General features: G+C 49.0%; 1 pseudogene; it reads left to right on the forward strand.

Annotated features, from left to right (window-relative positions):
- The window catches only part of LOC146192383 (uncharacterized), a 64,467-nt pseudogene that overhangs the window by 1,583 nt on the left and 46,445 nt on the right, over nucleotides 1-16,439 (forward strand).

The raw sequence follows: 16,439 nt of genomic DNA on the forward strand, positions 1-16,439 counted from the left end.
TTAAGATTACACTGAACCCTGTGTGTGAGGTTGAGCAGTACCCCTTGCCTGTCATAGACGACATTTTTGCAAATCTATGTGGAGGAAAAAAATTCAGTACTTTAGACCTTCGCGATGCTTACAATCAGGTTGAGCTAGATGAAGACTCGCGGAAATTAGCAGTGATAAACACACACAAGGGGCTCTTTTACTACAACAGGTTACCGTTTGGCATCGCATCAGCGCCAGCGATATTCCAACGAAAGATTGAATCGGTGCTGCAAGGACTAAAAGGGACTCAGGCTTATCTAGACGATGTCCTGGTAGCCGAGAGCAGCGATGCTGATAACGCAAATCTGCAAGCGGTGCTACAGCGTTTCCGCGAGAACGGTATCAAACTTCGTTATGACAAGTGCAAGTTTGGCGAACAATCGGTGACGTATCTTGGTCATCGTATTGATGTTGAAGGGCTACACCCTCTCGAGAAGCACGTGGATGCAATCAGGCTAGCCCCTTTACCGCGAAATGTTGCCGAGTTGCGATCCTTTGTGGGAATGGTTACATATTACAACAAGTTTTTGCCAAATCTTTCCACTATGCTTGCACCCCTGTACAGCCTTCTTGAAAAAGGTGCAAAATGGGTTTGGCACGAAAAAGAAGACGCGGCATTTAAGAAGGCCAAGGATGCTTTGTGTTCAGCCCCAGTGCTAACGTACTTTAATCCGCAGCCGGAGTTGATGTTGGAATGCGATGCTTCACCTTACGGTGTCGGTGCTGCCCTTTTCCACAGAATAAATGATGAAGACAGCCCAATTGGCTTCCGATCACGGACGCTCACCTCAGCTGAGAGAAACTACTCCCAAATTGAGCGAGAGGCTTTAGCCCTGGTGTTTGGCGTGACACGGTTTCGCGATTACCTGTTGGGACGGGAGTTCACGCTTGTAACGGACCACCGCCCCTTATTAGGTCTACTCCGACAGGATCGTCAAACTTCTGCCATGGCTGCCGCCCGAATTCAGCGCTGGGCGCTTTTGCTAGGGGCATACAAGTACAAGCTCATTTGTAAACCTGGAAAACAGATGCTAATTTCTGACGCTCTAAGCCGTTTGCCTCAATCGTTGCAGGAGCCGCAAGCGGAAACAAAAGATCTGTCGGAAATGGTGCTTATAATCGACGAATGGGACCAACCAGCGGTTTCCCACCAAGAGATTCAAGCGCTCACAGCAGCTGACGGGCTTTTGCAAGAGATATGCAGGTACGTGACTAACGGATGGCCCTCCGTCGTAGAAGGTGACAGCAGGCAAGTGGCGGAATTCCGGAAAAGGAGACATGAGTTGTCTTTGGAGAAGGGGCTGTTGTACTGGGGGCATCGTGTGGTGATACCAAGTGCGGCGCGTGAGAAACTGTTGACGATGCTACACGAGTCTCATCAGGGTGCGTAAACCATGAAGACAAGGGCGAGGGCTAAGGTTTGGTGGCCCGGTTTAGATCAAGGTATTTGTAGATTGGTCTCAAATTGTCGAAGCTGTGTGCAGGCTTTGCCCATGCCCCCTAGGAATCCTGTCAGCTGGCCGATTTCAAGAGAGAGGTGGTCACGGCTGCATGCAGACTATGCAGGGCCTATTGGAAACAAAATGTTATTAGTAATTGTCGATGCACACAGCAATTGGATAGAAGCCATTCCAGTATCTCGAGCAACCGCTAAAGTCACTGCCGATTGCATGAGAACCTTGTTTAGCAGGTTTGGATTGCCCCGCACCATAGTTACCGACAACGGTACACCCTTTACTGGGTTAGAGTTTGCGGTATTCCTACAGAAAAATGGAATCGAGCATATTCGTACCCCGCCTTATCACCCCCAGAGAAATGGCCTTGCGGAACGGGCCGTAAGAACAGTCAAGGAGGGCTTGAAGAAATAGCCGGGCGTGGAGTTGACAACTGCTCTGGCGAGAATTCTTTGTAACTACAGAAATTCGCCACAAGCTTCAGGCTCTACTCCGTCCGAACTTCTTCTGGGATACCGTTTGCGTACAAAATTAGATATGTTTTCCTCCCAGGAACTACGAAATGCCCAAGCATTCAGAGATTGATTCCGCCAGTTGGTACTCCACACCGGGAAAAGAAGAGAGGTTAACCGGTAAATGAACTTGTTTACTACCCTGCACTGGGGGAGAGGGGTACGTGGGTATAAAAGTTGTGGGTGAGAGAGGGATGGGTGATCACAGTACAGTCACATCACATCACGTCACAGTCATATCACGTAAAATAAAAAATCATAGCCTTTCGATCAGTCCTGTGCTTTTCATAAAGCGGAGCAGTGCCTGGGAGGCCTTCACCGCAGACGATCGCTGAGGCCAGGGACCTAGGACCTCAATTTCAGTTAGTGGGCGTACATCTAGACGCTCCAGCGCACGGCATAGACAATGTCTTTCCTCTCTGTATATGGGGCCCTCACAAAGAATGCGGCCTATAGTTTCGTCGCACCCGCAGTTTGTGCATGCAGAGCTATTTGCCATACTTATCACAAAAGAATAAGAGTTTGTAAATGCTACACCAACCCACAGGCGGCACAGCAAAGTTTCTTCACATCGGGGTAGGCCAGGTGGAAGCCGGAGCTTCAGGTAAGGGTCCAGGGATTTTGAGCGGCAGTTCGCAAACTGGTCAGAATTCCACTAGAAGAGCGTGTGTTCCCGCGCAAGTGCGCGAAGCCTGCCCGCTGCGTCTGCCCTGGAAAATGGAATCAACACACAATCGCCGTCTTGGTGGGCTGTTCGTGCGATCTCGTCCGCCAGGAGATTGCCCGTTATGCAACTGTGTACTGGAAGCCATTGGTAGATGATGTCATGTCCTCCATTTATGGCACAGTGATGAAGTTGTCGTATTTCCGCGGCGAGTTGTTCATGGGCTCCACGGCGAAGAGCCGCTTTTAAGGCTTGTAGAGCTGCTTTTGAATCTGTGAAAATAGACCATCGTTGCGGGCTTTGCTGACTGATATGCCTAATAGCGACACGTAGAGCGGTCAGTTCTGCGGCGGTTGAAGAAGTACGATGAATTGTCCTAACTTTTACTTCGGTAGTAATTGTGAGTATGACCATGGAGCCTGAAGAACTCACGCCATTCACTGAACCGACGGTGTAGACGTGCAGACGATTTGCATGGTACTCGTGGAAGTATTCAAGAGTGATTTGTTTTAGTTCTGTCGGCGATAGCTCGACCTTCTTCCTGATGCCGGCTATTTAAAGAAGCACGTGAAGTTGATGCAGGCTCCACAATGGAGAGGACGGTCTAGATGCGGGTGTAAACTGGGACGGCAGAATAGCGCGATGCGCATCAACGGTCTCTGTAAACGATGTACGCGGCCTGGTAATAGGAAGACTGGCCAAATGATGACAGGGAACCCGGGTGATGTGTCGGAAATGTGCCCTCAGGGCGTCAACTGTTAGGTAGGTAGATATGGGATGCTCCTGAGCAATCAAAATGGTAGCAGCCGTAGAGGCACATATCGGCAATCCCAGTCGGGTTCGCAGAGTTTGAGCTTGAACGCTCTGTAGAATTCCCAAGTTGGTTTTCCTGACATTTCCAAGAGCAGGTAAGCTGTACCGAAGAAATACTATGAATAATGCAATGTAGAGCTGGAGCATCGACCGCACGGACGCTCCCCATGACTTTCCCTAATAAAGGCAAGTATATGAGCAATTGCTGTCAGCCTCTTTTTCATGAATGAATTTGGGGAGTCCACGAAAGATTTCTGTCGATGATCACTCCCAGAAAGCGATGGCTGCTTTTGTAGGGTATTGCTTTACTATCAATGCGTACGGTGTAAGGTGACGAGTTCTTGCGTGTAAATACAATTAGCGAACACTTTTCAGTTGATATCTGCAGACCTTGCAGGTGGAGGTAGGACGCAACTATACTTGCCGCCTTTCGAAGCCTCGCTCTAACCTGTGGGCGCCTAACTCCTGATGCCCAGATACAGATGTCGTCCGCGTATATTGAAAGTTGCGCCGACGGCGGTATTAAGTCAACAAGCCCGACAGGAGTAAGATTGAAGAGTGTTGGGCTTAGTATTCCACCTTGTGGGACTCCACGGGAAGTGAAATGGGAAGATGTTGGGCCATCCTGAGTCTGCATAAAGTGAGATCTGTTGGATAAATAATTGCGTATCCAGCAAAAAGTACGACCGCTGAGCTCCGCGGCTTCAAGAGCGTCCAAAATGGCCTGGTGAGTGACGTTGTCATATGCGCTGTTTATATCCAGGAACAACGCCGCGGGTAAGCGCTGCAAAATTTTTTGCCGTTGTACAGATGATACCAGGTCCACCACGTGGTCAACCGAAGAGCGTCCACGTCGAAACCCTGACATTATATCCGGATATATGCGGTAGTGCTCCAGGTACCACTCAATACGTGTAAGCAGCATTCTTTCTAGTAATTTACCAATGCAACTAGCCAGTGCAATTGGATGGTATGATGTCAAGTCCAGAGGCGATTTGCCAGGTTTCAGGAGCGGAACTAAACAACTGCACTTCCACTCGTCTGGAACTGTACCCTCACTCCATGATTTGTTGTAATATTCCAAAAGAGCGTGCCTAGCTTCTTGTCCAAGATTTCCAAGCGCAGTGTATGTTACACCGTCGGGACCCGGCGATGATGACCATCTGCAAGAAGCCAGCGCAGCGTCAAGTTCTTCCACGGAGAACGGAAGGTCCCTTCGTGAATCCCGTGAAGCTGAAGCTGGAAGCGCCTGCGAGCATTGCGACGGAGGACAGAACGTAGATACCGACGCACGAAGTCGCGCCTCGACCTCAGAGAAGCGAGGCGCCTACAAAAGAAAATTAAGCGCCGAATTCAAGCCCTCCAGGAAAAAGGTTGGCGGTCCTTCTGTGAAACGCTTGATCCCCGCAAGCTTTTATTACGCATCTGAAATGTCGTTCGTGGTCTCCGAACATCCCCTAAACAGCTCTACCCATTCAAATCTCTCGCACTCTATCAAAGACGTAGTGAGGTCGACGTAGCAGAAGATTTCTGCGCTAGGGTAGCAGGCCAATCGACTTCTACGGCAACGCTACATTTCGCTTCAAAGACCCTCGCACGAGGGTTGACAGTGTCGTTAAATAAATATATAGATGTAACGGATGAATTTCGCCCACACTAGGGCAGGGGACATCTCCGAGGCCACATGGCAGGTGCAGGCGGGATAAGTGGGATAAGTTCACCGAGGCATCGGGTTGATGGCGACAGCGGAGCTCGTGTGGCTATAATTGGGAAATTCGCCAACTTTACTTAAAGGGCGATTACAGGGCCGTTCTATGTATCCCCGTTTTGTACTTCTGTGAATAATACACAGGTCTCAGATTCTGTTCGCAAAGCTTTAGTACCTAGCGCTCGGGGCATATTAAAAAAAAACAAAAGAATTTTGAATGGAGGAACTCTTCCCACCGAGAGCGACCGCCATTTTGAAATGCTCGTGAGACGTCAGAAGAGAACACGCGGCGGAGCGTCGTTTGAAATGCAAGCTGCAATAACAAATGATAAGTCTCTATTTCTTTTGTGGATGATTGACACAGTGGTCATCCCTCATGCAGAAGTGCATGATAAGATGTTTCCGCAAGAAATCGATATAGACTAACGCACACTTTCTTCAGAATAAAACACAATCACAGTCTGTGGACTGCACAGTTAGGCTCTTTAGTTTATCGGCGCACGGATCTGTCGCCTTACACGCCAGCCACACTAACGGTCGTCTATCACCTATCACCGGCCAGACTGAACAATTTTGCAAAATTGCTTCACATGCCGAAAATAATTAGGTTTGACTAACAAGCGCATATAACAGCAAGAGTTACCACTTCGTCCAAAAGTTTTACCTGCTCTAATAATCTCTCAACGTATACTCCCCTTTCACTGTTGGCTTCTTTGGGATTTCCTGATAATTTTTGGACTGAACAAGTGACCTGCAATAGCTGAGCAATCAGCAACACAAGGGTAACCCATCCCTCCTTTCGCCTCGTGCACGGCAGAAGGAAACGTTAGACATGTACCTTTTGAAGCAAAACGCTTCACTAGGCTATTCAACACCGGGTCTAGAGTGCGTGTGATCACTTTTAGCCACAGCTGCGCATGCGCGAACTCGCCAAGTGACGTCACTAGCAGAGGCGCAGGTGTTTGAAGCGAAAAGCTTCACTACGAGGGTCAGAGCCGAGCTTAGCATATTCAATGTGCCGTATGCCATGACGTCACAGCCAAGGCCCTAGCGCAGCCCCCTCACCGAGCCGGCGTTGCCTAGCAACGCTTAAGAGGTATGCGACTCCTCCTCATTAAAAAAAATTAGTATCCATCCGGGATCCAACCTTCATCCCTTGGATCCCCAGCCGAGCGCTTTACCGCTGCTCCACGGCGCGGGTCGTGAAGCACTGCTCATAATTCCGTTTGTGTACCGTGAGGATGATAGCAAGATTCCGCGCGTGACAGATACTGCGAATGGTGCGCAATTTGAACATACCAAATACTAAAATAGTTGGACAACTCAATTAGGGTGACACCAAGGATGTGACGTCCCCATCTGCCGTCAGCTATTAGGACCAAGCGGGAACGAGTGCGCTCCAACGCCGCCGGGCGGCACTTGTCTTCCGCGAGCGACAGATGCTACGCCTTTCCTTTCCTGTAAACCAATAATAGAACGCCGGTGAACTTATACCCAGTCAAGCGTGCAAGTTAGAGTGCACTTAAGGGAAGTGCACTTCACAGCTCAAAGGACACTTTATGCTATGCAGTGCTAAACGGAAAAGTGGAGTGCATTCGCGTCAGCACTCGTTGGTACGAAACTGGCAACTGAAAAACATATTTGAAAAAAGAAATTCGAACCTCCAAGCGTGAAGTTAAGAGAACTGCTTTTTAAAGTAGTAAAACACACCAAAAATGCTTAAAATTTGACACCGGGCCTTGATTCGGAGACCATAAACAACATAGAGGAAGGAAACACTTCTTTAATGATGAACAACAACACGCTGCCCCTTAACTAAAAACAGCGTCGCCGCGGTGGGGCACCACGCTTAATTTGGAAGTTGCGTACATCTTTACATCACATTTTTGTTATGTGATATTTTGCCCGTCGTTATTATAAAACAATTCCTAAAATAAAAGTATGTACCAAAAAGTAAAATCAACTTGTATGCATATCTTATTACGTGACATTTGTGACGAAGAAATTTCTTCTAGCCAGGCTACATACTCAGCCCACGCTCAGCCCTCAAAGTGTGTTTTGCGAACGCACTCCGACCTGTGTGCACACTTTGGCAAGTGCACTTATTTTACGCTGTTTAGCAGCCATAGAGTGCACTTTTCGTGACACTCGCCGTGAGTGCACTTTATTTAGCGTGCTTGACAGGGGTATTAGACGCGCTCGACATGGAAGCCAAGGAGAGTTTAGCTGCTGACGAACGGCGCAGAAGACTGGAGAAATTAGCTTCTTCTGATCCAGGGGTAGTCACTGCTTTTCGATACGTGTATCCAGGCATAACAGAGCGAAGCCATTTTCAATTTTTTTATATGCGCGTGCGCTTGTTGCTAAAGAAATGAACTATAATAGCGTAAAAATAATGTTCTTCCGATTCTATGCCTAAATAATACAACAGCATGAGCCCATCTACTTAGACCTCCTCGACAATCTCTAGACGAAGCACAAATCAAGGCCGCTGATCACTAAGGTCGCACATTATGGTGGGGGCTTGTCAAATAAAAAAGAATATGCGAATAAAATATTTTTGCTGAAAAAAATAAAGCTCTTGGTGACCACCATCCGCGGCGTGCACGCGATGGTGGAGTCGACACCGCGAATAGCAGCCGACATGGAGATGATATCTCGTTGTTACGTGTGCGGCCAATGGTGGCCAGACCAGGAAGTTGGTTTCGAAATCAATAATAAAAATTCATTGTAAAACTATCTACTACGTCGAATGAGATTGTAACGCTCACCAACGCGACGTACCACACCGCCGGCTTCTGGACTGGCGCCTGCTCGTCGAGAGCGCAGCGGCGGTGTTGTGTTCACTTGAGAGCCGGCGCGCGGTGTGTGCCTTTTCGTTCGTTTCCCATGACCCTGACTCGGGGTATGCCTGGCAAGTGCGGATTTCAAGTCACAGCCCGCAAAGACCGCTATACGGTCACCTTTTGGGCGCTGCGCCCATCCGCTCGAAGGTGCATCCGCCAAGTCCTAGCAATAGGGCGGACGGACGCATGCGTCCTCCGCCCGGATGACGCACCCAGTTGGTCAACTTCAGATTTGAATGCCTCAGTGGCATGCGTTCTCGGAGACGCATCCCAAGCTCGTCTTACGTTTGCAAAGATGGCCGTTTGCGAAGCGCCGACCAAGCATAGCGCGAAACAAGGCCTAGGTGGATGGTGCCTGTCGATGAGATATCTTCGTATCGCTATTGCTTGTTTATTACGATTATGCTACTGCTTCACATTTGCGGTGCCTCGACGTGTTTATATGTAGCCGTTTTTAATTACTGCAGGATTTTCACGGACAGCATCAAGAAGCAGCTGCGCGTAGTGATTAATTACCTGTGCGCGCAGTGTCGTGACGCTGGGACTACGTCGACCCGGCCTTCACTTGGTAGCGTGCAGAGACTCGGGGTTGAAGTAGGATTGAATCTTCGAAGTTGGTGAAATATGTACAAGCAGGTTTAATGGCACTTTGAGAAACTTATTTACAAGATTATTTACACGAAAAAGAAGGGTACATCAGCAAAATGACAAGCGTTAAGAGTTCATAGCGAGAAGCGACTGGATGAGCCGTTTACCCAGGGCCCAGAGCGACATTTCGTGCTCTGCAGCGTCCTTAAAACCCCCCTATGTCCAGCCCCTCTCTGAAGATGTTGACCAACCAAATCCAGGGCACGCCCCTCAGGTATCGGCATCCAATCGAACACATCACTGCACTGATGGTCTGAAGCACTGACTGGTCCGGCATTCATTCGTTGGGCGTGATCACTTGTTGGCGGGAAAAGCTTGGGAACGGCGAGGAGAGGAGGTACATTTCTATTCTTCAGCAAAGAAACCACAGGCTGGTTCTGACAAGGGGTTTTACTTCTCAGAAACCCGAGTGCACGTGGCGCCGCATAGGGCTCCCAACATGGTCCCTTTTCGACAATTGCAAATCTTTCCTGCATTCCCGGGAAATCACTTAATGGCCGTATGAGTCATGCTCCTTTCTTGTCCTGCACGTCAGCGGACATGTCACTCTGTCGTCTCCTTTGGATAGGAGGCATTCATCACTGGAGGATAGTACTTCTCGACTGGAAGGGTGAACAAAAGAAAGAAAGCACTTCCTGCTATTTCCCGCAGGGGGACGTTTCTTTGTGTTTTTCCAGACGTTCTCTTGACAGGGTCAATTTGGCATTTGCAGGTTGTCCACAAAGCAAAACATGCTTACAAAACAGGATTCCTGGAAACAGGCTCCCTTAGAGCCATTGGACCATCACCACATTTTCACAATACTTTTCCATGCCCACAGGCGAACAATAGAGCGCGCAAATGCGGATGCTTGGTCGTAACAGCCTCCTCCCCCGCCAGAAGAGTCTCGGAGGGCAGCAGTCCCAGCTGCTGCATGAAGAGACGACTTAATGGCCTGCACGTGAACGCTTGAAGCTCGCTGTTGCTTGTCGCGTTGTCTTGATTGTTGTAGGCCAAATTGTTCGAGCTGTCTGAAACTCAACCACATGTCGAAGCAAGCACTCGGCTCCCGTCTGAAGAGACCAGGTTAAAAGAAAACTGCCATTGTTGTTCGAGAAAAGCCCACTCTCAAGACGTTCAGGACCCACGTATTCCTAGAAAACCAAACGTGCTGCTTTACATAGTCACACATATACAAGCGCACGAAAAAAAAAAAACCTGATTATCAATTTGGATACATGGTGAGGAACATCTCGGACCGCTTAGAAAGAGCGGCTAAGCGCGTCCGCATTCCCATTTAACTTCCCCTTTTTGTATCTTATTTCAAAATTGTACTGCTGTAAAATCAAGCTCCACCTAAGAAGGCGACTGTTCTTTGATGTCGCAGTTTGCAGCCAAGCCAGGGGACAATGGTCCGTCTCTACGGTGAATTTGGCCCCTCCAAGATAACACTGCAATTTTTGAATGGCCCATACAATGCAAGTGCACTCTTTCTCTGACGCGCAATAAGCCCTCTCTCTAGAACTCAGTTTTCTGCTCAAGTAGAGCACGGGGTGCTCATTACCGTCGTCATCTCTCTGGCAGAGAACAGCACCTAACCCTCGATCACTGGCATCACACTGGACCGTGAATTCTCGGTCATAGTCTGGAGCTCGCAATACCGGACGGCTAATCAGCACAGCCTTCAGGTTTACGAAGGAGGCTTCCTTTTGTTCGTCCCAGACTACATTTGTCGGTTCTGTCTTGCGGAGAGCGTCGGTCAGAGGGCTAGCCAAAGCTGAATAGTTAGGGATGTAGTGATTGTAGTACCCAGTCAGACCCAGGAATGCTCGAATTTCCGTCTTCGTGCTCGGCCGCGGGTAGTCTGCTACCGCAGAAATCTTAATCTCGCTGGGTTTCCTGAAACCTTGACCTACATTGTGACCCAAGTAGTCCACGGTCGCCCTTGCCAGGCAACATTTCTCGGCCTTTACGGTTAGTCCAGCTTGACGCAAAAGGCTCAGTACAGCTCTTAGATGTACCATATGGTCCGCCCATGAGTCGGAAAAAACCGCAATGTCGTCTAAATAAGGCACCGCGAATGTTTCACACCCCTTTAAAACCCTATCCATGAGTCGGGAAAAACAAAATGGAGCATTTTTGAGCCCGAAACTCATCATTGTTGGCTGGTAGCTGCCCGTCGGAGTGACGAAAGCCGCGTATCTGCTGGCGCGTTCAGTGAGCGGTACTTGCCAGTATCCTCGAGTAAGGTCCAGCGTAGTCACATATGCCGCTCTACTGACCTGTTCTACTCTCTCCTCAATATTCGGAATAGGATACACTTGATCCCTGGTGAGAGAATTTAGCTTTCGGTAGTCTACCACAGGCCTAGGGTCTTTACCTGGAGCTTCTACTAAGATCATAGGCGAAGCATAATCGCTTTCCGAGGGTTTTATTACTCCCAATTCCAGCATGCGAGTTACTTCCCTATCCAGAATTTCTCTTTGCCTTGGAGAAAATCGGTAGCACCTTGATCGCACTGGCACGTCTGAAGTCAGCTCAATATCATGCTCAGTCAAATCAGTTCTGCCTGGCCTGTCCACGAAGCAGGCCTCAAACTCTGTTATTATCTCGCCCAGATCGGACAGCTGGGATTTCTTTAGTTCTCCTCTCTGCTCCGTCTTTTTGAGAAGCTCCTGAGCGTTGCTTCCTTTTCCGCTGAGGCAAATCAAGTTGTCCCCCATCTCCTCGGGAAGGTTTAACGTTAGATTTACCACGGCTTCCCTCTGCACATAAGGCTTCATAAGATTGCAATGATAAATGCGCACTTCTTTACGCCTACCGGGAATTTTCACTGCGTAGTTAGTGTTAGAAAGCTTTGCAACGACTTCAGCCGGTCCTTCCCACTGTACTTCGAGCTTATTCTGCCTTGAACTTCTCAGCAACATCACCTGGTCCCCGATACAAAACGTCCTTTGACGGGCTGTCTTATCATAGTACACCTTGGAACGAGCCTGGGCTGACTTCATGCTGGCCTCAACGAGTTCCTTAGTGTTATGTAAGCGATTCAAGAGGTTCAGAATGAATTCTACTACTGTTGGGTCTTCTCCGCGCCCCTCCCAGGCTTCGCGCACCATTCGCAAAGGTGAGCGCAGTGACCTTCCGTACACCAACTCGGCTGGGCTAAATCCAGTGGATTCGTGCGGCACTGACCGCAAAGCGAAAAGCGCTGCAGGCAGGCAGGTATCCCATTCGCGCTTGTTTTCATAGCACAGTCCCCTCAGGACTCGTTTGAGAACAGAGTGCCATCTTTCTACGCTGTTGCTCTGCGGATGATGGATCGAGCTATGCACTACCTTAATGCCGCATCGCTCGAGAAATGAGGTGGTGAAGACACTCGTGAAAACGCTACCCTGATCACTTTGGACCTCGGAAGGGAATCCAACTCGTGCAAACACTGACAGCAGCGAATCCACTACACTCTCGGACGTCACCTCGCGCAGCGGAACAGCCTCTGGAAACTTTGTGGCTGGGCATAACATAGTGAGGATATAACGGTACCCTGACTCTGTCACAGGAAGTGGCCCAACTACATCTATTACTAACCGGTGAAACGGCTCGGTAATGATTGGTACTAACACCATCGGAGCTTTCCACTTATCTTGCGCCTTTCCAACCCGCTGGCACGTGTCGCATGATCGTACAAAATTTTCCGTGTCCTTAAAACATCCAGGCCAATAGTATTCTTGCAACAGCCTCTGCTTTGTTTTCCTTATTCCAAGGTGACATGACCACGAGCTGCCATGGGAAAGTCGCAGTAAGTCTCCGCGGTACTTTTGGGGAACGACTAATTGGTCCCGCTCTACTCCGCGCTTATCCTTGAATAAGCGATACAGCACTCCCTTTCTCATCTCAAAAGAAATGTTCTTTGCTGTCTTAGTGGCGCGGTGGCGCTCTCTTATCTCCTGTATCTTGGGATCATTGGCTTGCTCCATAGCTAAGTCCTCTCGAGTTCCACTTAAAAGTCTCGTGAGATTACTAGACACTGGCGGCAAGAGGTTACTCTCAAGAACGTCCTCATTCCGCGTCTCATCAAGCTCACTTTCAAGTTGACATATCTGAGATGCCTCGCTCTCAAAGTTTTCTGACCTGCTATCTTCCGCATTTACCACTGTTTTAACTGCCGTTTCCTCCGCTGTGGATTTTTCTGGAATGAGCAGTGTAGCTAGTTCTCGCGCCTTTGAACGTGTTAAGGCTTGCACAACTCTGTCTCCGAAAAGGATGCCCCTCTTTCGCAGCAGCATGTCCGATTTGTTGGAGAACAAATACGGATAGCACTTAGGAAGCTTTCCTGAAACGGCAGCCTCGGTTGTTAATTCGCCGAAAGGGCCCTCGATGACCACGTTCGCGATCGGCAAGCACACACTCTGTTCCTCAACTACCTGTCGGATCCATGCACACTGTCCTGTATAGTCGGAAGGCGATACATACGCCGGATGGACAACATCCATCGTTGCGGCCGAATCGCGCAGTACCTTGCAAGGCTTCCCGTTGACTACTAGGTCATGCAGGTAGGGTTCTAAAAGCTGCATATTTTCATCGCAGTCCCTGACATACGAGAAAGCAATCTTTTCTTTCCTGCAGTTGACGGCAATGTGACCCTGCTCATTACACCTAAAGCATGTGAGCGGCTTCCTAGCCTCAAGCTTATTCTTTGTGTTCTGCACGTTGGTCACTTCCCCACTTTTCTCACTGCCGTCCTTTCTAGGGAATTTGCCTGAAGAAACCTTCATTTCTTCGTTTCCAACTCTAGCAAAGTGCCTTTCCTGACGGTTTTTCACACTGAACTTGGGATTGCGGGGCCTATCCACTGCTGGATTACTGAATTGTCGGCGCGAAGCATACTCCTCAATAAGTTCGGCAGCTTCAGTTGCCGACTTAATTTCGCCTCGGTCCTGTAACCAATTTCTTTCTTTTTCTGGGAGGCAGTTATAAAACTGCTCCAAAAGAATTCGCTCGACTACAGCGTCCCTATCACTGTAGGAATCTGTGCTCTTTAGCCACTCGCCCAAATTTACTCTTAAATTGTACAGGAATTCAGGGTAACTCTCGTCCCTGGACTTAGTAGCGTTCCGAAAACGTTGTCTGAACGCCTCGGCGCTAAGCCTATACTTTCTCAGAAGGCAAGCTTTGACCTTCTCGTAGTTGTCCGCGTCCTCCTTGCTTAGCCGCGCGACAACCTCCGCTGCCTCGCAGGGCAGAACCGTCAATAATCTCTGAGACCACGTGTCTCGCTGGAAGGACAGTTTTTCGCAAGTTCGCTCAAAGTTAGCCAGGTACAGACCGATATCCCCTGATATCACATATGGCTGCATGTACTTTGACATCTTGAAATCTGCCTCCTTGTTGAGACGAGGTACCGCTAGCTGGGGACAATCGCCCGACCTCTTGCTCAACTCTAGTTCTAATTTCCGGAGCTCAATTTCTAGCTCCAGCTTTTTTGCTTCTCTTTCAATTTCACGCTCTTTCTGCTGTCTGAGCTGTTCCTTTTTTTGACCGATGAGGTTCCATGCTTCACTGAGCTCCTCATCATCGGTTCCCAGATCAGTGATTGCCTTTATAATCAAGGGTTTTCGTGCCAAACCACTTGTATCAATTCCCAATTCCTCACACAATAGCAACAGGTCCGGTTTCTGCAGCTTTTGTAGGTCCATGATCGCTCCGAGTGTCGGCTACTTCCAAAACAACTGTGCAAACTACCAACCTAAAGGCGTTTCCACACTCTCTTTACCAGTTCTAAAGTCTAACCCTGTTCTAGAACCTGGTCCACATCAGAAGAAAAGCCAAGCACTCACCCACACATGCGATCGATCTTCCGAGCTGCCCTCTTGTTGGCCGATTGTTGCTCCTGCTTGTTGCTTGAGATGCCACCTCCGATCACAAGGTGTTGTGGCTTGTAGCTTCAGATCCACCTCCAATCACCAGATGTTGTGGCTTGTAGATTCAGATCCCAACGCTGGGCACCAGTTGTCGTGACGCTGGGACTACGTCGACCCGGCCTTCACTTGGTAGCGTGCAGAGACTCGGGGTTGAAGTAGGATTGAATCTTCGAAGTTGGTGAAATATGTACAAGCAGGTTTAATGGCACTTTGAGAAACTTATTTACAAGATTATTTACACGAAAAAGAAGGGTACATCAGCAAAATGACAAGCGTTAAGAGTTCATAGCGAGAAGCGACTGGATGAGCCGTTTACCCAGGGCCCAGAGCGACATTTCGTGCTCTGCAGCGTCCTTAAAACCCCCCTATGTCCAGCCCCTCTCTGAAGATGTTGACCAACCAAATCCAGGGCACGCCCCTCAGGTATCGGCATCCAATCGAACACATCACTGCACTGATGGTCTGAAGCACTGACTGGTCCGGCATTCATTCGTTGGGCGTGATCACTTGTTGGCGGGAAAAGCTTGGGAACGGCGAGGAGAGGAGGTACATTTCTATTCTTCAGCAAAGAAACCACAGGCTGGTTCTGACAAGGGGTTTTACTTCTCAGAAACCCGAGTGCACGTGGCGCCGCATAGGGCTCCCAACATGGTCCCTTTTCGACAATTGCAAATCTTTCCTGCATTCCCGGGAAATCACTTAATGGCCGTATGAGTCATGCTCCTTTCTTGTCCTGCACGTCAGCGGACATGTCACTCTGTCGTCTCCTTTGGATAGGAGGCATTCATCACTGGAGGATAGTACTTCTCGACTGGAAGGGTGAACAAAAGAAAGAAAGCACTTCCTGCTATTTCCCGCAGGGGGACGTTTCTTTGTGTTTTTCCAGACGTTCTCTTGACAGGGTCAATTTGGCATTTGCAGGTTGTCCACAAAGCAAAACATGCTTACAAAACAGGATTCCTGGAAACAGGCTCCCTTAGAGCCATTGGACCATCACCACATTTTCACAATACTTTTCCATGCCCACAGGCGAACAATAGAGCGCGCAAATGCGGATGCTTGGTCGTAACAGCCTCCTCCCCCGCCAGAAGAGTCTCGGAGGGCAGCAGTCCCAGCTGCTGCATGAAGAGACGACTTAATGGCCTGCACGTGAACGCTTGAAGCTCGCTGTTGCTTGTCGCGTTGTCTTGATTGTTGTAGGCCAAATTGTTCGAGCTGTCTGAAACTCAACCACATGTCGAAGCAAGCACTCGGCTCCCGTCTGAAGAGACCAGGTTAAAAGAAAACTGCCATTGTTGTTCGAGAAAAGCCCACTCTCAAGACGTTCAGGACCCACGTATTCCTAGAAAACCAAACGTGCTGCTTTACATAGTCACACATATACAAGCGCACGAAAAAAAAAAAACCTGATTATCAATTTGGATACATGGTGAGGAACATCTCGGACCGCTTAGAAAGAGCGGCTAAGCGCGTCCGCATTCCCATTTAACTTCCCCTTTTTGTATCTTATTTCAAAATTGTACTGCTGTAAAATCAAGCTCCACCTAAGAAGGCGACTGTTCTTTGATGTCGCAGTTTGCAGCCAAGCCAGGGGACAATGGTCCGTCTCTACGGTGAATTTGGCCCCTCCAAGATAACACTGCAATTTTTGAATGGCCCATACAATGCAAGTGCACTCTTTCTCTGACGCGCAATAAGCCCTCTCTCTAGAACTCAGTTTTCTGCTCAAGTAGAGCACGGGGTGCTCATTACCGTCGTCATCTCTCTGGCAGAGAACAGCACCTAACCCTCGATCACTGGCATCACACTGGACCGTGAATTCTCGGTCATAGTCTGGAGCTCGCAATACCGGACGGCTAATCAGCAC

Source organism: Amblyomma maculatum, chromosome 4 (assembly GCF_055883805.1).
Source record: "Amblyomma maculatum isolate TAMU_Amacu chromosome 4, ASM5588380v1, whole genome shotgun sequence".
NCBI classification, from domain to species: Eukaryota; Metazoa; Arthropoda; class Arachnida; order Ixodida; family Ixodidae; genus Amblyomma; species Amblyomma maculatum.